Source organism: Triticum aestivum, chromosome 3B (assembly GCF_018294505.1).
Source record: "Triticum aestivum cultivar Chinese Spring chromosome 3B, IWGSC CS RefSeq v2.1, whole genome shotgun sequence".
In the NCBI taxonomy this organism is placed as follows: Eukaryota; Viridiplantae; Streptophyta; class Magnoliopsida; order Poales; family Poaceae; genus Triticum; species Triticum aestivum.
In genome coordinates, this window is record NC_057801.1 from 36,151,000 (window position 1) to 36,175,498 (window position 24,499).

At 45.5% G+C, this 24,499-nt stretch overlaps 1 long non-coding RNA gene across 1 annotated transcript; it reads left to right on the forward strand.

The window, feature by feature from the left end:
• The first annotated feature begins 22,306 nt into the window (after window positions 1-22,306).
• On the forward strand, window positions 22,307-23,647 carry LOC123068421 (uncharacterized). The gene is made up of 3 exons (XR_006431741.1): window positions 22,307-22,558; window positions 23,082-23,131; window positions 23,223-23,647. It is a non-coding gene; the product is annotated as an uncharacterized lncRNA (long non-coding RNA).
• The last annotated feature ends 852 nt before the right edge of the window (window positions 23,648-24,499 follow it).

Consider the following 24,499-nt stretch of genomic DNA (forward strand, 5'->3'; position numbering starts at 1 on the left):
CTCAATCCTTAAACTGCTTTAAGGGTTGGGTTTGAGGGTTCTAGTCTTTGCTTCAACCCTAACCTTTAAATCTATCATTTGACATCTCACAATTTATGACTACAAGAATACAATCAACCTCTATTCTTCAGCTTGATCCTACAATAGTTGTCCTCGATCCTTTGCCAATACCGTTTACCGGCTTGATCGGTGCCGGTGCTTGCATCCATCCCCACAGCTGCCCAAGCACGAACCAAGAGGATATCTTCCGCCTCAGTGTAGTTTGTCGACCGCGCGTGTGGGCGGGAAGCGGCGGTGAATGCCTCCTCCCCTATCTCGGCCACCTCCTCCTCGTCATCCCCTTCATCCTCCTCATCTTCATCCAAGTCGTCACCAAAGACTAGAACCCTCAAACTCAACCCTTAAACTGCTTTAAGGGTTAGGTTTGAGGGTTCTAGTCTTTGCCTCAACCCCAACCTTTAAATCTATCATTTGACATCTCACAATTTATGACTACAAGAATACAATCAACCTCTAAACAAACTACCAAATGACAATCATTGATGCATGGTTTAATAGTTTACATCACAAAATCATCATCCTCCCCCTCTCATCGGCACCATCACCAAGAAGTTGCACCTCGGCGCCATTTCCTAGACCACATGCGGGCTCCATCAAGCATCTCCATAGGCGCCGGTGGACTCGTCCACACCGCCATCGCCACAACTACTCATCGGAGTGTCACCTCGAAAAGTAGAGGACGCACCACGGAACATCCTCTTCCTCTCCGTGATGTCCTCCTTGTAGTCCTTCCACCATTGCAATTGGTCTTCATCCATGTCCTTCTTGGACATCATCATGTGCTCCTTCTCTTCCACCATGAGTTCTTTCCATACCTTTGCCTCTTTGAGCTTGATCATCCTCTCCTCCAAGTCGGCCTTGCTCTTTGCTTCTTCACGCTTTGCTTCAACTTGTGCAAGCTTGACCTCTTTCTTCTTCTCGGTGATAAGAAGCTTCGTCTCCAATGTCTTCGTTGTCAATTCCTCTCTTGCCTTCATCATGTGCTCCATCTTCTCCCTTAGGCTTGACGCCTCTCCTTCCATCTTCACCCTTAGCTTGCCCTTCTTGGTTCCCTCGGGCTTGCCCAAGTTCCTCTCCTCCTCATCTTCACTATCATCCATCCTAAGCATTGTCGACTTCTTGGGTGCGGTCTCTTGATCCCTCAACTTCCACTTGTCAAAGGTTTGAAGCATTGCCCAAGCATGCTTAAATGGGAATGGCTTTCCCTTGGAAGCGGCCATCTCCTTGTACCTCATGCCGGCAATTGTCTCCTATCAACCACACATAATCACATAAGAACCCACCAATAGCATAGTACACACACATAATCAAAATAGTAAAGAGATATGTACTCACATAGTCACTCTCCACGGTTCCACTAGGTGGTGCATCCCTCACTTGGTCCATGGCCGCACTCCAACTAGCACAAGCGGGCTTCATCAACTCCCACCGGCCTTGAAGCGGCCGGTAAGTGCGAGAGATGAACCCACTATTCTTCGGCTTGATCCTACAATAGTTGTCCTCGATCCTTTGCCAATACCGTTTATCGGCTTGATCGGTGCCGGTGCTTGCATCCATCCCCACAGCCGCCCAAGCACGAACCAATAGGATATCTTCCGCCTCGGTGTAGTTTGTCAACCACGCGTGTGGGCGGGAAGCGGCGGTGAATGCCTCCTCCCCTATCTCGGCCACCTCCTCCTCGTCATCCCCTTCATCCTCCTCATCTTCCTCTAAGTCGTCACCAACCCTAAAGGGTTCTAGAGGCGGAGCCCCGAGGTCCACCTCCGTGTCTTGGAGGAGGTCCATGAACGAGGATGGGGTTGCCATTTCCTCGAACACCTCGTGCGCGGCGGGAGGAGGTTCGGCGACGGCGGCGGGCGGGGCCGCGGGCTTCTTCCGCAGCTTCTTCATGGCCGGAGACGAGCCGACGACCTTGGAGGAAGCCCCTCGCGGCCCATGGGAGGCCGCCTTCGGCCGGCTCTTCCTGGGGGCGGGCGCGGCGGCGGGGGCGGGCGCCGGGGCGGGAACGGGGCCGGGGCGGGAGCCGGGGCGGGGACGGGGCCGGGGCGGGAGCCGGGGCGGGGACGGGGCCGGGGCGGGAGCCGGGAGGCGGGAGGAGGCGGTGCGAGGCCCGCCCGCCGCCGCTTGGCCCCGACGTGTGTCGCCGTCACCACATCGGCCACGGTCGGGTGCTGGGCGGGTGCGGGGGCGGGGGCGGGGCCCGAGTCGGGCGGGGCAGGCGCGGCGGCGGGTGGGGACGCGGCGGCGGCGGAGGCCTCCATGGCTGGCGTGGGGCGCGACGGCGGGAGGAGGCGGCGGGAGGAGCCGGGGAGGCGGGGATGAAATTTCCCTCCCGCGTGAGAGGAAAGAGGAGTGCGGGTTTGGGGGAGTTTTTCCTCCCAACCCTCACTTCTACAGGTTGGGGAGCAGTTTGAGGGTTGGACCTCTAAATTTATTTACGGGTTTGAGGGTTTAGAGGTTCTAGTCTACGGCTATTTTTCGGCGAAGACCGTAAAAAAGCAGTTATTTTTAAAGGTTTGAGGATTTGAGGCCTCTACTAGACTTGCTCTTAGACTCCTGCGCCGAAGCCACTCCTGTACCGCTACGCCGGGCGTGGATTGCAACGAGCCAATGGCGTGCGGGAGCGGAGAAAAATCTTAGTACCAAACCAGGTCTCACAAGCGTACGCACGTACGCGTACATGCGTTTCTTTCTTTTTCCTTTTTTCCTCCTACGCTACCACGCGCCATGCATGCACTCACTTCGTTTTTCCTTTATAAATAAGTTAGAAATCCCGGTCTCCCCTGGCACATCAGCAAATCCATTCCTGAAAGGGCAACAAGGTCCGGGATTAGGGAGGACACGGTATAGACTTCAGGGATTTGAAGGTGAGGGTTCGTTTTCGACGAGGCCTACAGACTTCACTCCAAGCCAGGATGTGAGACCCATTTGAATGTGCGATACAAGGCGATGACAATCTCAAAGCATCCCATTCCCACTCGCCATCAATTCTCAATTCCAATCGCTCGTTCCCACTTCCCAATTCCAAAACCCATGTACTTCAGGCCCGTTCGGCAATCCACCGACTCCTTAAAATCCACGGATATGGGAGCACCTCTTTGCCTGCTCCGAGGTTTCTAACTTCAGCTCCGTCCGCTCCAGGAGTGGAGGCGTGGAGCAGAGGGACACCGAACGGGCCCTTCATCATCATGCTAGGCACTTCTGATTACGATCCTGTTTTTTCTTTTGCGAGAAGATTACGATCCTGTTATTCTTGCTTGCGTCAATGGCGGATACACCGCAGGGCCTTGACGGCGCGGCCAAACAACATGATGCAACCTCTCGTCCATGGCCTCGCTGCAGGAGCTCGTCGCCCGCCGACCTGTCGGACGACTCATCCATGGCGGAACCATGCCACACTGTTGGCTCGGCGAACGACACGTTCAGGGACAGTGCGCTAAGGTTTCGTCGCGGACGGCCGGATAAACTGCCCGTGGACGGCGGCCGTACGAGACGACAGTCGAATGACGATAGCGACCATACCAGACGCCGATGCCGGTGGCTGGCCGTACTCCTTGTCGAGGACTACTCCATCCTCGGTGAGCGAGAGAAACGTATTTATAACCGAAGCGTTTTCTGTTAAAACAGTAATGGACCCAGAAGTAGTGATTTTTATTGCAGAAAAATCCGTGATATTAAAACCTTAACAACTTTTTATTCCCAACTCCAGATGGATTAATTCTTTCTCTGACATTCTTTATTTTTCATCTAGTTTATTATAGTATCTATTTCAAAATTTTCCAAACAACTTTTTTTACAGTTTTCAAATCATGTTGTAATTGCATTATTTTGAAAGTAGGATATATGGAGGGAAATGAATTTTCAAAGCTTATGGAGTGCACCCAACTTTTCTACATGCCCAAGGCAAGCATCTTGGACACTTGATATGATGACTGCTTGGTTGATTGCTTGCTAGAATTTTTTAAACATGTTTATGTTACCTCAAATGGAATTGCACATAGATGATCATGCATATGTAGTCCCTTGTCAACATTTTATTTCACTTCAACATGAAACATTCGTGCCACACATGCCTATGTTGATCCTGACTAACCTGCAGGAAAGAATTTGTCACAAATAAAAGTGACCGTGAAACATGAACCTTGTAGTGATAAGAGTGATCAGTGAGGCATGTTGGGTTGTGACCTTGTTGGTATTGCTAAAGGAAATATAATGTGCTAACCACTGCAGGAAATATGAACCTCCTGAGTCGACCGTAGATCGAGTCTTGTTCCGGTAACCCCCAAACTTGATTCGTGCTACCACATGTCCCTGTCACAGGTAAGATATGGTTCACTAAGTTGTTAACCCCTTTCCCGCAGACACCGTACGGGTAGGTGATACGTCTTCAACGTATCTATAATTTATGAAGTATTCATGCTATGTTTACAATAATTTTATATGGTTTTAGTATGATTTGGATGGAACTAACTTGGATTAACGTTGTTTTCAGCAGAACTACCATGGTGTTGTTTTTTGTGTAGAAATAAAAGTTCTCCAAATGCAAGGAAACTTTTTTACGATTTTTTTTGGGAACAAAAGAGGCATTAGAAGCTTCGTGTGAGGGCTAGAAGACCCACGAGGTGGGCAAAACCCACCAGGGCACGCCAGAGCGGCCTGGCGCGCCCAGAGGGGTCGTCCTCACCCCGAGGCCCATCTTCACGTGATTCCAACAATGAAAAATCCTATAAATAGAGAAACAATCGGGAATAACCCTAGATCGGAAGTTCCGCCGCCGCAAGCCTCTATAGTCACTAAAAACAATCGGGAGCCCGTTTCGGCACCCTGCCAGAGGGGAAAATCATCACCGGAGGCCATCTTCATCTTCCATATGGTCTCCATGATTAGGAGGGAGTAGTCCACCCTCGGGGTCGAGGGCTTGTACCAGTAGCTATGTGTTTAATCTCTCTCTCTCTCTCTCTCTCTCGTGTTCTTGAGATGGCACGATCTTGATGAATCGCGGGCTTTGTTAATATATTTGGATCATATGGTGTTTCTCCCTCCCCATCTTATTATGATGAATTGAGTTTTCCCTTTGAGCTTTCGTTCTTATCGGATCGAATACTTTTATGGATTTGAGAGTACTTGATATATGTATTGCATATGAATACTCGTGGTGACAATGGGGTATTATATTGATTCACTTGAGATATATTTTGGCACTCAACTCGCGGATTCCCAAGGTGACATTGGGGTAACCTATGCATAGGAGTTGATGCATGTTCTCTTCTTTTGTTTCTCCGGTAGAAATCTTGGGGCACTCTTTGAGGTTCTTTGTGTTGGATTGAGTATTATGAATCTGAATTTGCTTTGGTGTTATTTTAGTACGAACTCTTGATAGATCGATCGGGAAGAATAACTTGGTGTTATTTTAGTATGAACTCTTGATAGATCGATCGGAAATAATAACTTGGTGTTATTTTAGTACGAGCTCTTGGATAGATTGATCGGAAAGAATAGCTACAAACAATTTCATCTTATGTTCTCCAATAGATAAGAACTTTGGAGTGATTCTTCATTGCACGTTGAGGGATGGTTATATGATCCAATTAGATTAGCATTGTTGAGAGATTGCACTAGCGAAAGTACGGACCCTAGGCCTCATTTTCAAGCATTGCAATACCGTTTGTGCTCCGTTTTATCAATTGCTACATTGCTGTTTTTTTATTGTTCTCATTACAAAAATCAATATGTACACTTGTATCACCATCTCTTCGCCGAACTAGTGCACCTATACAATTTACCATTGTATTTGGTGCGTTGGGGACACAAGAGATTTTCTTTATTTGGTTGCGGTGTTGTTTGACAGAGACCATCTTCATCCTACGTCTCCCACGGAGTGATAAACCTTAGGTCATCCACTTGAGGGAAATTTGCTACTGTCCTCCAAAACTCTGTGCTTGGAGGCCCAACACGAGTCTACAAGAACAAGTTGTGTAGTAGACATCAAACTCTTTTCTGGCGCCGTTGTCGGGAAGGTGAGTGCTTGAAGGTATATCTTTAGATCTTGCAATTAAATATTTTAGTTTCTTCTCCCTCCGTTGCCTCCCGAGCTTGTCGCTCCCTCGTGGCTCGTCAGGTCTTCTCCTGAACCTTCTAGTGTCCCATCTGGTCCACAAAAAATCCAAGTATTTTCTACGTTTGGACTCTGTTTGATATTGATTTCCTAAAAGAGCCAAAAACATGCAAAAAACAGCAACTGTCACTACACTAGGTTAATAGGTTAGTCCCAAAAAATGATATATAATTGCATAATAAACATCCAAGATTGCTAATATAATAGTATGGAATAATAAAAAATTATAGATATGTTGGAGACGTATCAGGGGACAACAAGCGTGGAGGAGACAGAGAAAAGCATTGTCCAAGCTGCAACGAAGTCTATAGCGTAAGTTCTACTCCCTCTGTCCCATACTATAGGAGCGTTTACACTAGTGTAAAAACACTCTTATATTATGGGACGGAGGGAGTATCTCTCCCCCTTCTTGTTAGTTGTTCTTGTTGTTTGAGGAGAGATGATGTTCTTTCTGCATGGCTAAGCCATCCATTTCTTGGAGATTATGACACATGCAGTTTTGGTCCGATGTATAGTACATTTCACGCATGTTGCTTATTCAATTGAATTTTATTCCCTCACATCAATCATTTACTATGATTCATCCATAGTACCTTTACTAGAGATTGCACGAACGCTATGCTTTGTCCATTGTATCATGCTATGCTCTACTCTCGCATGCTTTTTCATAATGTTTACAAACTAAAAATCATTTTATCTTACAAACCAAAATTCCAATTGAAGATCCATTTGCATATGTGTGCTCTAGTGATGAGGGCTTTCAAACAAGACCATTCTCAGAATATATTTTGACAAGTTTTAGAAATCAGATTTCAAAACATGGTGAAACACTATTAAACATGGTCTCATTTTACTAGTAGAAAACAGGGCTTACGTTCGGGCCAGATAAGCCCATTAGTCCTGGTTCAGTCACGAACCAGGACTCATGGGCCCATTGGTCCCGGTTCGTGAGGCCAGGGGGGCTGCCAGGCCTTGTGGGGGCATTGGTCCTAGTTCGTCTAGCCCCTTTGGTCCCGATTGGTGGGACGAACCAGGACCAATGGGCCTCGCTCCTGGCCCACCATCATTGGTCCCGGTTGGTGGCTTGAACCGGGACCAAAGGCTGCCCTTTAGTCCTGGTTCATGCCACGAACCGGGACCAATGAGTTGCCTATATATACCCCCTCGCCCGCGAGCAGAGCACTCCACTGCTCTGTTTTTCTGGCCGGCCGTTGGAGAGCTTTGTGGTGCTCTAGCTCACCTCCTATGCACAAGAGGTGTTCGATGGAATGCCCGAGCCACACTACTTAAGCTTTCTCCTCTCCAAGCTCGACCTCCAAGCTCCATTTTCCTCAATATTTGACTAGGTTTAGTGGTCCGTCACGTCTCGTCTCCATCTTCACCTTCGTCGATCGCCCGCGCCGATCTCGTCGCCGGCACCACCGTGGTGAGCCTCTCGTTCTTATCTTCTTTCTGAAAGGAAAAAAAATATTACTTGTATGTTTATATAGATACTTGTATAATTTTCTTACTTTTATTATTGCTTCTTATTATTTAGTGCGATGGTTTTGGTATCCGCCCCCATCGGCCCTCGTCCTGTCTATGATTCGGATGTGGTATATATTATCTTTATAACTATTTGGTTCATTTATTGTTTATGACAATTATGCTGACCAACGTGACATAGATTTTATTTATCTAGGAGGTATGTGAACCGGAAATTCCAACCGACCCTATTGTCAAGAGGTTAAATTTAGTTGAAGAAGAAAACAATTTCTTGAAGGAAAAAATAAAAAAATTGAGGAGGAGAAGATGATATTGGAGTTGCATGTTGCGGATGTCATTGATGATCACAAGATCAAGACGGATGCAATGCGCTTGAAGATCAGAAAGATTAGAAAATATGCCATTCATACCGAGGCTTGGTATCATTATGTCATTGGATCAATTGTTACCTTGGTTGCGATTATGATCGCATTTGTTTTTGCATTGAAATGTTTTACATAGTTTCAATGTATGGTTTAATTGATTAGATGCTCTGGAGAGCTATATGTTGTTCAATGAGAACTATGTATATGATTTGGTTTTAATGTGATGATGAACTTATATTAATTTGAACACTTAATTATCTATTCATGATGTTCTGTAATGGTTTTTGACACACTTAATTATATATAATGCACATAGATGAACCGGCAAGAGATGTATGGTGACAGACACACCTCCGAGTACATTAAGGGCGTGCATGATTTTCTCGAAGTGGCTGAGGCAAACAAGCAGAATGGTTTTATGTGTTGTCCATGCCCTATCTGTGAGAATACGAAGTCTTACTCTGACCGGAAACCCCTTCACATCCACCTGCTTGAGAAGGGTTTCATGCCACACTATAATGTTTGGACAAGCACGGAGAAATAGGGGTTATGATGGAAGATAGAAAAGAAGAAGAGGATGATGGCAACTATGTGCCCCCTGAATACAGTGATGCTGTAACGGGGGAAGCTGTTGAAGATTAAGAGGAACCAAACGATGTGCCCGATGATGATCTCCGCCGGGTCATTGTTGATGCAAGGAGTCAGTGCAAAAGTGAAAAGGAGAAGGTGAAGTTCGATCGCATGCTAGAGGATCACAAAAAAGGTTTGTACCCCAATTGCGAAGATGGCAACACAAAGCTCGGTACCGTACTGGAATTGCTGCAGTGGAAGGCAGAGAATGGTGTGCCTGACAAAGGATTTGAGAAGCTACTGAAAATATTGAAGAAGAAGCTTCCAAAGAATAACAAATTGCCTGACAGTACGTATGCAGCAAAGAAGGTTGTTTGCCCTCTAGGATTGGAGATGCAGAAGATACATGCATGCCCTAATGACTGCATCCTGTACCGTGGTGCGTACGAGGATTTGAACGCATACCCAGTATGCGGTGCATTGCGGTATAAGATCAGACGAGATGACCCTGGTGATGTTGATGACGAGCGCCCCCGGAAGAGGGTTCCTGCCAAGGTGATGTGGTATGCTCCTATAATACCACGGTTGAAATGCCTGTTCAGAAACAAAGAGCATGCCAAGTTGATGCGATGGCACAGAGATGACAGTAAGAAAGACAAAAGTTGAGAGCACCCGCTGACGGGTCGCAGTGGAGAAAAATCGAGAGAAAGTACTGGGAGGAGTTTGCAGGTGACGCAAGGAACGTATGGTTTGGTTTAAGCGCGGATGGAATTAATCCTTTCGGGGAGCAGACTAGCAATCACAACACCTGGCCCGTGACTCTATGTATCTATAACCTTCCTCCTTGGATGTGCATGAAGCGGAAGTTCATTATGATGCCAGTTCTCATCCAAGGCCCGACCCTAAGCAACCCGACAACGACATTGATGTATACCTAAGGCCATTAGTTGAAGAACTTTTACAGTTGTGGATTGGAAACGGTGTACGTGTGTGGGATGAGCACAAACAGGAGGAATTTGACCTGCATGCGTTGCTGTTTGTCACCATCAATGATTGGCCTGCTCTCAGTAACCTTTCAGGACAGACAAACAAGGGATACCACGCATGCACACACTGTTTAGATGACACCCAAAGTATATACCTGGACCAATGCATGAAGAATGTTTACCTAGGGCATCGTCAATTCCTTCCGACCAACCATCAATGTCGAAAGAAAGGCAAGCACTTCAAAGGCGAGGCAGATCACCGGAAGAAACCCGCCATGCGTACCGGTGATCACGTACTTGCTATGGTCAATGATTTAAAAGTAATCTTCGGAAAGGGCCCCGACGGACTATCTGTTCCGAATGACACTAAGGGACACACACCCATGTGGAAGAAGAAACCTATATTTTGGGACCTACCCTACTAGAAAGACCTAGCGGTCCGCTCTTCAATCGACGTGATGCACGTGACGAAGAACCTTTGCGTGAACCTGCTAGGCTTCTTGGGCGTGTATGGGAAGACAAAAGATACAACGGAGGCACGGGCGGACCTACAACTTTTGCACAAAAAAGACGACATGCCTCCAAAGCAGTATGAAGGTCCTGCCAGCTACGCTCTTACCAAAGAAGAGAAGGAAATCTTCTTTGAATGCCTGCTCAGTATGAAGGTCCCGTCTGGCTACTCGTCAAATATAAAGGGAATAATAAATATGGCAGAGAAAAAGTTCCAGAACCTAAAGTCTCATGACGGCCACGTGATTATGATGCAACTGCTTCCGGTTGCATTGAGGGGGCTTCTACCGGAAAACGTTCGATTAGCCATTGTGAAGCTATGTTCATTCCTCAATGCAATCTCTTAGAAGGTGATCGATCCAAAAATCCTACCAAGGTTAAGGAGTGATGTGGGCAATGTCTTGTCAGTTTCGAGCTGGTGTTCCCACCATCCTTCTTCAATATCATGATGCACGTCCTAGTTCATCTAGTCGATGAGATTGTCGTTCTGGGCCCTGTATTTCTACACAATATGTTCCCCTTTGAGAGGTTCATGGGAGTCCTAAAGAAATATGTACATAACCATGCTAGGCCAGAAGGAAGCATCTCCATGGGCCATCAAACAGAGGATGTCATTGGGTTTTGTATTGACTTCATTCCTGACCTTAAGAAGATAGGTATCCCTCAATCGCGGTATGATGGGAGACTGGGTGGAAAAGGCATGCTAGGAGGGGACTCAATAGTATGTAGGGACGGGCATTCTTGGTCTCAAGAACACTACACGGTTCTACAGAATTCTACCTTGGTGACCCCGTATGTTGATGAACACAAGAATATTCTGCGCTCCAAAAACCTGGACCAGTGTGACGACTGGATTACATGTGAACACATCAGGAGTTTCGGCAGTTGGTCCCAAACACGTCTCAGGTGTGACAACACTGTTTTTGATGACCTTTACTCGTTGGTGAGGGAACCATCTTCTACTGTAATGACCTACAAAGGGTACGAGATAAATGGGAATACATTTTACACGATCGCCCAAGATCAAAAGAGCACCAACCAAAATAGTGGTGTCCGCTTTGATGCAACAACTAAGAGGGGAAAGGACACATATTATGGTTACATAGTGGACATATGGGAACTTGACTATGGAAATGATATTAAGGTCCCTTTGTTTAAGTGCAAATGGGTCAATCTATCAGGAGGCGGGGTACAGGTAGACCCACAGTACAGAATGACATCAGTGGATTTGAACAATCTGGGGTACACAAACGAGCCATTCGTCCTAGCCAATGATGTTTCACAGGTTTTCTATGTGAAGTACATGTCTACCAAACCGAGAAAAAGAAAAGATAAGGAAGTGGAAAGATCATACGATGAGCCAAAGTGCCACATAGTTCTTTCAGGAAAAAGAGACAACATGGGATTGGAGGGCAAGACAGGCGTGTCTGAAGATTATGAAAAGTTCCATGAAATTCCTCCCTTCAAAGTCAAGGTTGACCCAAGCACCCTGTTAAACGATGAAGATTATCCATGGTTACGGCGCAATAAGCAAAGAACACAAGCAAAGAAAAAGTGAAGACTTTCTATCAACAACTATTATGATGATGCCTTTGATGTAGAATATCACTGCAGTTACATTTGAACAAATGAAATCCCTTTGTAATAGATGAGTTTTCGTCCGAAACCCTGATACTTCGAAAGAGATTGTCTGTTTTGTACACGAAGTGCATCCAGTTTTTGTCGTAACCCTCTCAACTTTGTAGCACATGCTATGTGGGTGAAATGATGATACCATGCCAACTTTCAGTATTTTCAGCGTTCAATTGAAATGCTTTCATAACCTCTAGTATTATTGAAACTAAAATTATATAAAATTTATGCAACTAAAATTATCAAAGTATTTTCTATTCAAAACATTAAAAGAAAAAAGATTTTTCATAAAATAAATAAAAAAGCAAAAAAAAGAAAATAAATAAGTAGAAACAAAATTAACTTTAATAAATAAGTAGAAACAAAATTAACTTTAATAAAGTAAAATAAATAAACTTTAATAAAATAAATAAATAAAAATAATTTTCATAAAATAAATAAAAAAAGCAAAAAAGAAAAGAAAATAAATAAGTAGCAACAAAATAAAAAATAAGTAGAAACAAAATAAACTTTAATAAATAAGTAGAAACAAAATAAAGTAAAATAAAGTAAAATAAATAAAAATAGCAACAGTAAGTAGAAACAAAATAAAATAAATAAAGCAAAAAAGAAAACAAAAAAATATAAAAAAAATGCCACCTACTAGGCCACCACGGCCTGAATACGACTAGAAACCCAACCATGGTCCAGGATTCAGGCCCGCAGAAGGCCCAGTAGGCCCACAGGCAGCATAGTGCGTGATTAGGCCCAATAAGCCTGCATTTGAGAGGAACTCGAGAGGGCAGCCATAGTGCGGGTTATAAACCACTCTGAGCCCCTCTCAACTAGCGAGGTGGGACTAAACATTTGGGCGCGGGCAGCACAAGGCCTTTGGTCCCGGTTGGTGCGACCAACTGGGACCAAAGGCCTCTGCTTCCCGCCCTTTGGGCTGTTGAAAAGAGACCTTTGGTCCCGGTTGGTGGCAACAACCAGAACTAAAGGGGGGCATTGGTCCCGGTTGGTGCCACCAACCGGGACCAAAGCTCTGGCTATATATACATCACTTGTCAAAAATTTCATTCCGTTCCTCATTCTCCCCGCCGCCGATGCCGCCCTCTGCCGCGACGCCCTGCTCCTCGTCACCGTCGCCCGTGCCCGTCTTCGTCGTCACTGTCGCCTGCGCCCGTCGTTGCCGCCCCCGTCGCCGCCCGTGCCACCCTGACACCGTCGTCGCGCGCCACCCCGTGTCATCACCGTCACCTCCCCGCGCCGCCCCGAGCCCGCCATCCCCATCACCGCGTGCCGCCCCGAGCCCACCGTCCTCGTCGCCGGACTCCAGCCATCGCCGCCCCCCTCGAAGTGAGACCCCCCCGCCCCCCTTTCCCATGGTCCCAAGCGCCGCTCTTGCGCCCGAGTACCCCTTGCTCTGCCCCTGCTCCATGGTCGCCGCCGGCCCTGACGCATTGAAGAGCAGAAGGAGAGGAGAAGGAGAGGAGAGGAGAAGGAGTGGAGCAGCAGCAACGCGATGGCAAAATTTCAGAATTTTTGGAGTGGTTTAGAATAGGTTTTCAGGAAGTAATTTGAATCTAATTCAAATTTCATTTGAATGAAATTTGAAAATTTTGAACTATGGATCAGAAGGTTTTTGGTGAAATGGAGTGTGGGTGCTGTCATGAAGTTGGAGTAATTTTCTGGTTGTAAAAGAGTTAGGAAAATTTGGAATATGTTAAATATGTCAAAAATGATTTTTTTTGTTCATAGAAAGTTTTTGTTCATATATAGAATTTTTTTATATATGACTATGGATATATGAGCAATGATGATCCATGGATGTATGCATTGATATATATGATAAATGATGTTCATAGAATATTTACCAGTATATATGTATTTTTATTCATATATGTATTTTTCATAGCATTTTTTTCCATTTATATATGTATGTGGCTATAGATGGATATATATGAGAAATGATGATCCATGGATGTATGCATTTTTTCCAATGATGATCCATAGATGGATGTATGTATGTATAGATGTATGTGTGTGGATACATGAGGGGGGTCAATATACCCCCTCTCCGATAGCATTTCCTTCTTCATATGTTGAGTTAGTTGATTTAGGTTAGTGCATTTTAGGTTAGTTGATTTATAGTGCATTTTAGGTTAGTTGTTGTTAGTGCATTTTAGGTTAGTAAATTTTAGGTTAATCTATTTCTTCTTCTTCGAGCGTTGCTCAACCCCTTCTCGCTCGACCAACTCTCTGAGGATCGCCGAGCGGTCGAGGGTCGGGAACTAGGGTCGAGGGTCGAGGGTTCGAGGTTCGAGGGTCGAGGGTTTGAGGGTCGAGGGTTCGAGGGTCAAGGGTTCGAGGGTTCTAGGGTTGTTGAGGGTCGAGGGTTCTAGGGTCGATGGTTCGAGGGTCGTCGAGGGGCCGAGTGTTCGAGGGTCGAGAGTCGTCAAGGGGTCGAGGATCTGGGAGGGGTCGAGAGGTTGCCTAGTGTCAAAATATTGAAGAAATCCATGGCTTCATCATTAGCCGGAAGTAACTGGGGCATGATGGTACGAAGTTCTCCAAAGTTATTCTGGAACGGAGTCCCGGATAGGATAATCTGCCTTTTGGTACAAATTTCAGCAAAGGCCTTCCAAATAGCGATATTCAGAAGGCTCTTGCTGTACTTTGTACCAAAAAGCGAAATATTCTATCTAGGATCCCGTTCCAGAATAACTTTGGAGAGCTTCGTACCATCATGCGCATGTTACTTTCGCCTAATGATGAAGACATGGTTTTGTTGAATCCTTTGACACTAGGCAAACGTGACATGAGGGAGTCGAGGGTCGGGAACTAGGGTAGAGGGTTGTGGATCGCCGAGCGGTCGAGGGTCGTGAACTAGCTAGGGTCGATATACCCCCTCTTCGATAACTTCGACGTGAGTGGGGGTCGATATATATACCCTCTCCCCGATAACATTTTTTCTATGTATATGTCGTCGTTGTCGCTATACCCCCTCCCTGTTAACTTCGATATATCCATATGTCATGTTTATATATTAATTGCCATGTCGTAATATTTGCAGAAACTATGGATCATCAAAGAGACTTTGATCAAGAAGAGATATTGGGGGACATAATCCGAGACGGAGGTGATGTAGTCTTGTCGTTTCCCAACGACATTGAAGAAGGTCTGCAAGGAGAGGAAGCAGGCTGCGGTGATCAAACAATGGATGAGGGTCATGATCGTGATGGTGGCTCTGGCAACCGTGATGACGTCTCCGATGACCGAACGGAGTCGGGATCAGGTGGCTACCTCAAAGCCTGGCCGTTGTAGGACAAGGCTGAGCAGGACCTGATTACTAAAGCGGTCGAACCAGAGACATTGCACTGGCCAGACCGTTGTAGGACTTGGTTCTTCGGGGCTGGTGGAAAATTGGACCCTGAAACAGGGAAGTGCTACTGGACGGACGAGCAACATGCAACACCCGTCACGAAGCTTCAAAAAGCAATCAACAAAGTGCGGGAAGGGAAGTTCATTCCCGACAGAGAGAACGACGAGCTCACAAGGGCCCTCGGGAATCCTAAGCACCCTGGACGAACATGAAGCATGCCATGCTCTGTTGCATGGAAGGTTGGGTTTCCCGACACAGGCGGTTACAAAACCCAAGAGAGGAGGAGGAAAGTGGAGCAGAGCAAACTGCAGGAGCTTAAGGCAAGGGTAAGAAAGCTAGAGGAACGAGATGTTAAGAACCAGCAGCTGCGAGATCCTGCCCAAGAAGCTACCCCAGAAGCTACCCCGCCATCTCAGCGGAGAAGCAGTGTGGCTTTCACCGAGCTCGTTCAGCAGCCTGACTTGACGGGTCCTAGCTACCCTGTGGATTTTATCACGGATTCACACTAGTGCCACCTTATGACGCAATGGGATCAGCTCAAATTCAAGGCGGTTGTCGGCTTTGTGTTCCCTCCTTCACCCGGAGCAACTTTTCACTGCCGTCCGATTCCACAAGGCTATGTTGTTGTGATGGTGGACGAAATAACGGAGGGATTTGAGGAGCTCCAGCTTGACCACCATACAGGTGATGGGGAGACTCAGCTGGGTCTTGCTATGCATACTCCGTGTCTATGGGGGAAGGAGCACATCAAGCTTCTGAACTTCACGGCTCCTGCTAGTCAGCTGGGCACTCCGCCGCCTCCTCCTCCTCCTCCGGCGAGTGATCAGGGCACTCCGCCTCCTGCTCCGGCGCGTGAGGGCGCAGTACTCCGCCTCCTTCTCAGCCTGCTCCGGCGCGTCCGAGCAGCCCGCCTCCTCCTTCGCCCCCTCGTAAGCGACGGCGGAACACAGACGCCGCCGCTCCGGCTGCTCCGGCGCGTCGTAGTAGTCCGCCTCTAGCTGCTCCGCCTCTTAAGCAATGAAAGAAGACACCCGTAGCCGCTCCGCCTGCTTCGGCGTCTAGCAGTACAGCCAGAGGCGGGAGGCAATACAGATACGGTCCATCATCTCTCAAGCCTCTAGAGAAGTTACCATACGAGAGGAGCGAGGAGGAAAACCAAAAGATCTATGAAGGCCAAGTGAATGACTTCTTTGAATCGGTAAAAGCTAAGAAACATCCACCTCCGACAGAGAAGATAGATCCGGTGAAAGAGAAGCGCACTTTGGATGCCCTATAGCGACCATCACCGCCTCCGCCACAATCCAACTATGGCCGCATCATTGAAAGGACATATAAGGAAGCGGAGCGGTCGGGAAGTACTTGCACTGATCAAAGGCTAGCAGAACAAAGAAAAGGGAAACAAATTCCCCAGCTCAGCGAACAAGCGAAGCAATCGTGCCCCCCGCTCAATGTGTCTAGCGATATCGTCGCTAATCTTCCGGGGATGCTGCCCGGTACCAATCCTGGAGATTACATGACCGACGATGATGCAATAATTTTTGGAACAATGGAGGTGGACACATTAAGATTCAAGCACGGGAAGCCTCTCGTCAGACCTGCTACTTCCCTAACAACGATGATGCGAAGATTCCATGATTGGTACATGGACATCTGCAGGAAGTCTGGGAAAAATACTTTGTCCCTATCGGTTAAAGAGGAGCACGACCTCGTTGGAATTGATCTGTTGTTAGTTCCATACAAGGAGTTCTTCTAGTTTTTAATAAAAAGGCCCTCAATAAAATAATCATCACTTGCTACTGTCTGTAAGTACTACTTCTCTGTAATTAGTTAAGTCTCATATATAGCTTAGCTCTTTCATTGCATGTATATATAATTATCCTCACTATATTATGCAGATTGTAGATCGCCGAATTGAAGAAAAGACAAATAAGTGATATTGGGTTCATTAACATAAATCTCATGGATGAATGGAGTGTTAAACATGATGCCAGACAAACCGAGGCCAACTTGCTCGCATCGTTACTTCGAAATCAAAACAAAGCTACAATACTCTTTCCTTACGAATACAAGTGAGTGTTACTGTCTTGTGCATATTCAGTTTCTCTTATTACTTGAGGTTATAGTAATGTAATTGATGAGTTATGCATGCATGCACAACTTCCACTTTATTCTGCTAGAGATTAAGCTTGAGCAGGAACTAGTAACCGTCATAGACTCCAAACAAAAAATCCGGAGGAGTATGCGACCATGACTAAAATGCTTGAGAAGTAAGTTCAATCTATCATTATCGCACCATATCGGCAACTTTGTTCATTTTCTGATATCAAGTAATTGTTTTCTTTGTCTGACAGGGTTTGGAAAAAGTTCACCGCAAAAGCTCCGGGACTACCGGCGCAACTACGATTTGACCACCCGAAAGTAAGTACTAGCTACTAGCTAGTTCCGTGCATCTCCCATTGATTCTAGCTAGTTTCATCAATACCATTTAGCATGCTTGCTTATCAATTTGATTGACCTCTATTTCTTGTAAAGTGGTTGTGGCAGGAACCCGGGAATGATTTGTGTGGATACTACATTTGCGAGTTCATCCACCACACCACCTGTGAGTGGGGCTACTCTAAACAACAATATGAAGTGTGTAAGCAATAATATTCACAATTTTATTTTATTACCACCATTTGTGTTCAGATTCATTCATATATATGTATTGACCCCCTTCTTGAAATTAGATGTGGCAGATGCGGGATGAACTCCTTCCACAAGATCGCATATGAGCAATTCAATAGGAATTTGCGGGATTCTTTCTTGACCACGTCATCGACAAACACGGAGAATACCATGTGGAAGTTGAGTTCAGATGTTAGGGGACGTAAGAGATCTTATATTGTGTCTCTCTCTCTCTCTCTCTCTCTCTCTCTCTCTCTCTATATATATATATATATATATATATATATATATATATATATATATATATAGCCAATAGCGTCGGATAGATATACGAAAACTTGTTGTTCGACCAATCTATCTGAGAAGGAGAGGTCGATCACTTCTCTCTGTGTATATGTTCATGACGATCTTCTGTACTTAATGGTTTCCTTCATTTGCTTACTAGCTAGCTAGCATGTCGAGTCCTCTCTATACGTAGCGTCGACCAAGCACGGAGATAAGAGAGGATACTCCTCTCTATTAGCTAGCTAACACAATATATGAAACCCCTAAATTAACCATACAAAACCCCAAAACCCCCCAAACCACCCCCCTTTCAGAAAAAAAAACAAAAAACCTAGCCCCTGAACTGCTGACGCGTGGAAGCCTTTTTGGTCCCGGTTAGTGGCACCAACGGGACAAAAGGTCCCCCTGCCTGGGCAAGCCGCTCCGGCCATGTGGAGCCTCGTCTGTCCCGGTTCTCGATCGAACCGGGACTAAAGGTATAGGGCTTTAGTTACGACCCTTTAGTCCCGGTTCAGGAACCGGGACAAATGGCCCTCACGAACCGGGACGAATGACCCTTTTTCTACTAGTGTTTAGAAATTCACCAAAACATATTCCTGTCTAATCTTGTTTAAAATGTCTTGTTGACGAGCTGTATTGGAGCTTTAGGATCTTCCTTGGGTGGTGCTTCGTCACGAGCCTTGGTGTAGTTGTACCTGACTTCTTCCTGGGCATGCAATTTGCAAGGAAGCAGTTGCACGAACAGTTGGTAGAGATGTTCTTTGCCTTGGCGGACAATGAGATGACAAAGGAGAGGCCCAAAGTGTATCCAACATTGGTCGTGGTCAAGGTTGTGATTGAAGCTGGTTTTAGATGGTTACTCAAGAAATTGATCTTTCGGACGCGCCCAAAACCTGACTAAGTTCTCATTGTTTATTTCATATCCATTTCCCATTGTTGAATCCCATGTTGAACTATTTGGCATGGTTAATCTTCATCCTCAACAACTATTTGGCATGGCTAAGTTTCATCCTCAACAACCGGTTTTAGATGGTTACTCAAGAAATTCGGTTTAACAAAACATATATGGCATGGCCTAGCATTTCTTCATTGATTTATGTTGAACTATTTTACTTTTATAAAACTTATTTTATGGAAGTGTGATCACAACTATTATATTTTATCACTTAGATTCTACGCATGCTAGTGAATATTAACATGATTTTTGCATTATATAATTAGAACTTCTTCAATTGATAATACACGTCAGCTCAACATAACCATATTATTGCATAGGAATGAGTTTCTTACTTTTTCTCATCAATAACATTTTGTTAAACTGAATTTCACTATATGGGAAAAAAATATCCATTGATTATTTTTTCCCACATAGATGGATTTTAGGTATATATGTATATGATAGTATGTATGTTTTTGTATCCTGAAATATCTTTGGAGATAGGTCTAAAACGTAAGCTCAAGCAAATATCAGGGCAAGTTGCATTTTTATATATCTTTGATAGGGATGTTGATACTATTAGATACTAGTTGTAATACTGTCATTATCTATGCCAATCTTGATCCTCAATTATCCTTTTCTTTATGTCAAAAGGGAAATAAAAGTGGGTCATGATGTAGCAGGTTGTATAGAAAAAATAAGTCCTCTCATAGCGGGTAATATCATAATTTAGTATCATGTATATGATATTGCCTCTATAGTCACAATACGCTTTCCGTCCAGGTTTAAAAGGTCATCTGGTCAAAATACAGAGGCTAAGGTGAGATTAATTCCATGTACCCCAGATTATCAAACTTGGAAAGCCACCCTCTCGTGGGGCAAGAGACTCGCTCTTGTTCGCCATGTGCAATGGCCATGCCAGTGCACATTCTACTCGCCATGACCATAAACCCTTCAATCCTCAAGAAGATCACCACGGTGCTGCGTGACTTTTTTGGCATGGTCGTATGGACTCCAAGGCCTGTTGCTGCCTCATTAGTTGGCCGAAGATCTCTAGACCACTGGAGCTTGGAGACATGGCTGTGCGCGATCTTCACCGCATGGGCATCATGCTTAGGGCTCGTTGGCTTTGGCTACTGGTTGCGGACCCCAATCGCCCATGGAATCATCTACAACTCCCCAGAGACGAGGAGACCAACCAGTTCTTTCGCACTTCCATGACCCGGACCTCGGGGGATGGTCGTACTTGCCGGTTCTGGTCTGACCATTGGCTCTAGGGACAGTCCGTTGCCGAGATCATGCCTACACATCTACCCCATAGTCCACGCAGGCCGAGGCGCTACAGATCGGTGTGCGATCGGATCACCGACCGATCCTGGATCTGCGATATGCATGGTTCCCTGGGACTGGCCATCACAATCGAATACTTTGGTCTATGGTCGCGTGTTCAGCAGATCGAGCTTTCTGACGTGCCCGACAAGATCTCTTGGAACTTGACCCAGAACGAGCAATACACGAATGGCTCCACCATCACGCTCAATTGGCGGCCCATATGGAAGTGTTGGGCACCGATGAACGTCAAGTTTTTCTCTTGTTAGCCTCCTTGGACCGCTGCTGGACTGCGGAACAAAGAGCGTGCGATGGTTAATTCACGACCCTCTATCCAAGTTGCACAACCAGGAGCTTGAGACCATTGATCACCTATTTGTCCAGTCCGTCTTCTCGAAGATCACCTGGCATGAGATATTATCCTGGCGTCGCCTTGCCAGTTCTTCTGCCAAGCACCGACACGACCTTCTTCCCGTGGTGGTCTGCCTCGCTTGCCGCTTCTCCGGCAAGTTTGGTGAAGGGCCTCAACTCTCTTATAGCCCTGACCGCATGGAGTGTCTCGAAGCATCGAAACATCGCTCTCTTCAACGACCTTCGGCGATCTACCGGCGAGCTCGTCCGCCCAATCAAGGAGGAGGCTCGGCTTTGGGCAAAAGCTAGAGGTCAAGGACTAGCACTAGTTATTCATGTAGTCTAGAATGATTGTCAACATGCTCATGCTACATTTTCAAGCGTTCAAGAATAAGCATGGGAGTCGAATAGAGATGGCACTTGGAAACTACCGTTGGTATTTCAGGTTTTGACATTGTATAGAATGAAATCATCGATAGGGCTCGCCCCGAAGAGAGGATGCTGCGAACACCGCTTTGTGTACGCCCCCTCGAGATGAAACTTGTACGTTGAGCATATGGTCCCAATCACTAATGAACGTGGTTAGTTGAGTTGCAAAGTACAGTAAGTGATGATTCAAAGCCATTGTTACACTTTCGGCAATATCGTGGGTTCGCGAAAAGGATATACATGAACAAGAGTATCAATGCCCTCAGTCCATGCGTGTTTTGTATAAAAAATACCTTGTTGATTTGGCTCTCGTTCCTGAGAAGAAACATGATACAATGCCCACCATCTCTAGTGTCCGGCTAAAGAAGTGGGTACACCCAGAAGTTGAATGGGTGAAAATGAATGTCGATGTTGCAATCCCACGTAATCAAGACAGGGTAGCCTTTGCGGCAATTTGTCGAGATCATACGGGGTTGTTTTTGGGCGCCTCAGCTGTAACAGTGGATGATCTGTTCGATCCAGAAACACTTGAAGCAATGGCACGCAACGAAGGTCTGTTGTTGGCACTCGAGGTCGGTGTACAAAAGGTACAGATCACCACCGATTGTTCTGCAATAGTTAAACACATTCAAGAACCTTTCCTAACTCCAAGCAAGGTTGTGGTGGAGAAATCAAGACAAAGCTCTTGATGATACCTCTCGCGGAAGTGATTCACGAGAAAGTGCATGTAACACTGAATCATATGTGCTTGCGAAAGCTGCTACACTGGATCACATTTAATATGTGCTTGCAAACCTGTTTTTGAAAGTCATGAACAATCTTCAAACTAGCTTTTTTTTAAAAAAAACAGGATTTGTTTTTGAATTCATGAACATTTTTGAACCCGCGATCATTTTTCGGAATTAGTGAACATTTTACGAATTTGTGAACAACGGACATTACTTAAATTGGTGAACTTTTTTTGAATCCGCAAAAAAAAACTAATTTGTGAATGGATTTTGAAATTCTTGAGAATATGTGAACATCGATTTGAATTCACAAACTTTTTTTCATATCCATGATTTTTATTGAATTTGCAATCTTTTTCGAAATTCATGAATTTATTTTGAAAATTAAAAGGAAAAGAAAAAAGAAAAAAAAAGGTAATTTCATAGTAGTAGTATACTAGTTTTTTGTGGACTTGCAGCGAAGCGACGGGAAACTTTGTGGTGGTGGTGAGAGCGAGGCCGAGTCAGATAGGTGGTCGGCCCACTTGGCGGCTGGGTGCCTTAAAAAGGAAGGGGTAGGATCCGGCGTGTTGGGACACCATCGCTCGCGTGTTGGAGATCGAGAGAAGGAAACCCTAGCCGCCGTCGTCCAGATCTGCTTGGGTTGGTGGAGGGTATGGCTATGGCGCTGCGCACCATGGCCGCCAAGCTGAAGCAGAAGATCCCCGCCGCTGTCCAGCGGGTTCGCGTCTCTTCTCGTGCTCCGGTTCGTTCCCCATCTCGATTTTCTCGCCCCCTTCCGAGTCTTTGATTGATGCAATCGAATCGATTGATAAAGACATGTTGCGATGCGCGATTAGTCGGATCCATCCGTCGACGTGAGTCTGTTGCATGTTCTTCTACTAGTGATGGAGGCCCTGCTGCTTAGGTTGTTGGGTTAAATAAATAAATTTTGATGATATTAGCAATCGGAATCAACGTGTGCAATCCATCATCTTTCTGTTACCAGAGACACCACAGCCCGATGTTCTTAGCTATTTTCATTGATTATTGAATTAGCAATGTAGTTTCAATTGCTGGAATTTCTGAATGTTGTTCGAGAGTCCTGACGATGTTGAGATTTCGGACAGACTGATGATAGTTGCTGCCAAACTTTAAGTTGGTGTTAAACCTTGTATATTTAGCTTGGTGTTTTGAACTGAAAATACCAAACTTTACCAATGAAATTATCCATGTCATTTTGCATTCAGCGGCCCCAGTTTTAACGATTCAAACTCTACTGCATGTAGGCACCTGCTGATGCTGACTTCGACCGCTTCGGCTTCGGCCCAGAGTTTCGGTAAGGCACTAAAAACATGCAAGATTGTCGTCTGATTGATTCCTTCATTGCGCAACACGTCCTAACATTCATTCTCATTCCTCTTTGGAAGCCGGGCACTGGACAAGATTGTAGAGAAACACAGGAAGAGGCGCAGGGATGAGGCCTTGGCCTGTGGTGCTGGCTTCAGTCTTGGAGCACTCACCTTTTTGCTTGGGGTCCATAGGCTCGGTTGAAGGGAGATGGCTCAATGGTGAATGACTGGAATATCTATCCTGCACCGCATGTTCTACTATCTACTACTGCACCCGCAAGTTCTACTATCTACTAGTACTCTATATATCATGCATGTTTTAACTAGCCGGTGTACTCTGTAATTCCTGGCTTGTGTGTTATGTAAGATCACTACTGTATGTACAATGGGGATCCAGGTTCTGTGGGATCTAATTTCGGTGGTTGCATGTGGGATGTAAGGGCACTCTATCGCCACTCTTATCTGTTGTTATCAGAGATCTATATTCAGCCGTGTTGTTAATCTGTTGTGGTGTTCTCATGGTCTCAACCTTCGAGTAATGATTCGTATGCATTTTGCTCTATGTTCTGTCTGATTGCTTTGGCCGTGAAGTTTTGTGAAGGCCTCATATCTGTGACTTGTTAATTCTTCTAGTTAGCTCACATTTACCAGTAGTGGGGGAGCAAGAATCCTACTGCCTCTGTTTCTAAAAGCAAGACGTTTTGGCAGTTCAATTTAAACTGTCAAAACGTCTTGCATTTTCACACAGAGGGAGTACCTAATAAGCCCCTGCCAGCTCCAAGTGAAGCGGAGAAGCCTGTTCCCTTTGCAATGTCGATTGGCCTTTCTGTGCAAAGAGTTCTTCTTGTGCAAACCTTTTGGGCTGCATTGGAGAATGCTTTGGGAAAGAAGAGCACCAATCCTGAGGTTAGCCCACTGTTGCCACTGGCAGAGCCAGGAAAAATGAGTGAGAAGGCTGAGCAAATCATATGGTTTGTGGATGACGCAAATGTCTATCGTGACCAATCAATGGTGCAATCTTTATTCGTTTCTTCTTTTTTGCGAAAGAGTGCAATCTTTATATTCAATCCAAGGACTGGTCAACTATTCCTGAATGTTTGTTCATTTCCTTTTTGCTTTGCTTTTAGTTCTAGTTTTGTTTAATGGCATAACTGTGGAGTTTGTTGCATATTTCTTGTAGTGATGGAGGCGGGGATAGTTATGGATAGGCCCTGCTTAAGTTGTTGGGTTAAAATTTGATATTAGCAATCGGAATCAACGTGTGCAATCCATCTTCTTTCTGTTACCAGAGACACCAGCCAGATGGCTTAGAGTCTCCTCATGTTCTTAGCAATATAGTTATTGTGATTAAATTA